At 48.6% G+C, this 3,553-nt stretch overlaps 1 pseudogene; it reads right to left on the bottom strand.

Annotated features, from left to right (window-relative positions):
- On the bottom strand, nt 1–1,313 carry LOC149343529 (uncharacterized; annotated as a pseudogene).
- Nucleotides 1,314–3,553: the final 2,240 nt, after the last annotated feature.

Below are 3,553 nucleotides of genomic sequence, written 5' to 3' on the forward strand. Positions count from 1 at the left end.
CTAATCGGTAAGAGGTTCGGTCGGTGGCACTGAGGCACTGTGGGTATCATTCGTAGGGTCCTCAGAACGGTCGGTTGGCAACGGGAAGGCGCTTGGGATTTCATAAACGGAGTCATTGGAGCGATTGTAGGAGTAGAATTTATTTTTATGTAAAGCTTATTGAAGCGAAGCATGAAAGTGAGCGGCTGGGGTTTGCCAAATTCGACCAGTTTTTTTCTAGCGTGACGGGTGGCGAAAGAATAATCCTCGCTAAGCGTAATTTTTTCATCCTTGAGCTTAGAACAATTAAGAAGTATTTTCTGCTTTACCTTTAAAGATGAAAATTCAGCAATAATTGGTCGACATTTTTCCGATGCGAACCCAACGAGCCTGTGCGCTCTATCGATCAAAATTTCAGAGGACGGAATTTCTAAGCAGGATGAACGAACCTTGACTAGTTTTTCTTCTGACTGAGCCCAGGACTCTGATTGCGTGTCAGGTATGCCATAGAACAGGAGGTTATCGCGTCGCTGCCTGTCTTCAAGTTCAGGCAGGCGCGCGCACAGCTGAGAGTTTTCACTAGAAAGTTGGTCAGCTAACTGCTGATAAGGATGTACTTCCTTCTCCATTTCGTCAATGGTAACAGTTTTGCGCTCAACGTCAGTTAATCTTTTGTTCATTTCGCTCAAATTTTCTTCTAACTTCAGCTGGGACTTCCTAAGATCATCAATAGACTTTATGAAAGCCTTTTGGTCCAGTTGCATTTTCGAAGTTCGCGTGTTCGAAGTCTCCAGTATTGCAAACATATCTTCCAACTCCTTAAACTGGACGTCAGGAAGAGAGTCCTGTACCTGATGCATCGTGTTAGGCCCAGGGTTGAGCTCGACGTCCCCGGACAACGCTGGCAGTTGGTTTACAATATCAAAGCATTCACTGAACACACAAAGCAAAGCTCCCGGGCGTGGGAACAGCAACAGGCACACGTCATTTGATTTCTTAGCGTACAGAAAAGTAACAGAACTAACCTGGACGAAGAAGCAGAGCGGATTAGGTGCCCGCATCCTGGTGCTGTTCTCACGCCCACTAAGCGCGCCGGGGGCCCGCCAGCTATTCATATAGGCAGCAAATGATGTCGCTGTTGATCCAGATATTTCATGCGATGGAGGGACGGCGATGAAAATGTGCCTGTCTTGCCGGCATGCGGCATCACACGTGTCCTTGAAGTGGCAGGGCAGCTTGCTTATCTCATGGGTAGATGACGATAGCGGTGCATTGCTGAAGAGAGCCCATGCCGTAATCTGGATGAAGAAGCAGAGCGGATTAGGTGGCCGCATCCTGGTGCTGTTCTCACGCCCACGCCCTTGTTTACCAGTATCCCTGAAGAGAAAAGTGCCCAACAGCTTTATCCTACCGGTACTCACCTATGGGGGAGAAACGTGGAGGCTAACAAAGGGGGTTCAGCTTAAGTTAAGGGCAACGCTGCGAGCTATGGAAAGAAAAATTATTGGTGTAACGTTAACAGGCCAGAAGCGGGCGGAGTGGGTGAGGGCACAAACGCGGGTTAATGACATCCTAGTTGAAATCAAGAGAAAGAAATGGGCTCGGGCAGGGCATGTAATGCGAACGCAAGATAACCGCTGGTCCTTAAGGGTAACAGAGTGGATTCCAAGCGAAGGCAAACGTAGCAGGGGGTGGCAGAAAGTTAGGTGGCCGGATGAGATTAAGAAGTTTGCAGGGATACGCTGGCCGCAACTGGCAAAGGACAGGGTTAATTGGAGAGACACGGGAGAGGCCTTTGCCCTGCAGTGGGCGTAGTCAGGCTGATTATGATGATGATGATGATGATGCCCGTTCGATGATGCCCCTTTGGTGCTAGGGGACCCATCGGCAGGGAAGAGTTCGCGCGGCCGTGGAAAAGACAAGCATAGCGAATTGACTGCCGATGTTGCGTCGCAGACACCGGTTGCGCGTGAGATTCACTTGCATATTGGCAATGTACTTGGGCTTCAAGAGAGTGCGCAGGGGCTGTGCCGCCCGGGCGTGGATAAGAAAAAGGAGGTGCACTCGCGGGGGCGGCGTCCGTTGTATGGCGCTTTTTGTCAACACAAGTGTCAAGCTTCGGGCCCCCTTCTAGGTCGCGTCTCTGAGGCAGAGGTCACCGACATGAGGGCTTTTCGGGAAGGCTGAAGGGCCGAGATTGCGAAGGTTTACCGCTGTAGGCAGAGGGACCTCCACCAGGAAGGACGCATGGAAACAATGCTGCCAATTTGCCTTAATGACCACAGAGTCGAGAAGGCCGGGTGCGATGGCGGAGCGTAGGCGATACAGGGCAAAATGGGGATTTGGTGCCCTGCTGTTTATTTTCCTTTCTCCCTAAGAAAGGGTTTGCGTGCGCTTTGAAGCTTTGGTGGCAGGACTAGCTTGACGCTATTTTCCTTGCACGTATGTCTTGGTGGAGAGTTATAGTATTTACAAAATTGAACCGAGCGTCCCATGCAGCAAAATACCTATCATGTTGAAGCTTGCTGTAATTGGATTTGTTTCTAATGTGGGCTGCACCTCAAGGCTTTAAAACTGAGCCATGGACCCCAGCCTTTGGTCATATTTATGGCCTAGCTGAGGTATACATCTTCGGCTATGCATAGCTAGCCAGATCCATGTATTTTGTTTTGTCGTACATTGGTGTAAATATTGTCAGTAATGTGCATAAACTTCAGTTAATCATTTTGTGCTCGGATAAAATGTCGCTATTCATAATTCGTCACCCTCCGTCACCGTTTTGGACGGGGCGCACCTTCCGCGCAAGTTGCTCCGTTTTCAAACCTTCATCACGCGCAACGGAGAGAATTCAATGCCGCATTACCGGGGTCGCGTGAATACGTGGATGAGTGGCCTGACCACTACCAACGGGTGAGCCATTGCAATAAGTGTGGTTCCTCCGCCAGGCTTGCCAACGCCGTCTTGCCCCTACGGTCAGTAGCACGTTGACGGGGACTGTCTTTCGCGCCTGCCCCTTCCTGAGATGGAGTGTCACATAGATAAATTCGACCACTGCGCCGCGTCAGTGTCACTGCCTTTCCCGCCATCACCACGTTCAAAGAGGAACCACAGAAAGGTCCAGCTTTGCGGTCTCTTTTAGCGGCAGCTTAAGGACCCTCAGCTGCAAGCCATTTTTCTGCGTGTGACGGTTTGTCGTTGAAGAAAAACTACTCGACTACAACCTACCGCCTCATCCTGGTTGCTCTGAAGGGCCTCTACACCTCCCTTACTTGTGTGTAGTGTTTATGGCCTGGAACAACTTTTTCAAGAGGGATTGAATGTGTAACTTGTTTTGTAGGATACTAATTTATCATAGCGAAATGAGTCTGTGGTTTCCCATTTCCGATTAACATTTGTTAGCAAGGACAATAATTTGCGAGCAATTGTCAAAAAAGATTGATTTAGTTTTTTTTTAGTTTTTGAAGAAAAAACACTTTTTTTGCTTTAAAATAGATTTGATATAATGAGCCTATATTATTCAGAACTTTTCAAGAGCGGACTCTTTCAGCGTTAATGAAAAAGTGCAGGTTATAAC

The sequence above is a fragment of the Amblyomma mixtum genome, chromosome 5, assembly GCF_055824585.1.
Source record: "Amblyomma mixtum isolate Tamu chromosome 5, ASM5582458v1, whole genome shotgun sequence".
Lineage (NCBI taxonomy): Eukaryota > Metazoa > Arthropoda > Arachnida > Ixodida > Ixodidae > Amblyomma > Amblyomma mixtum.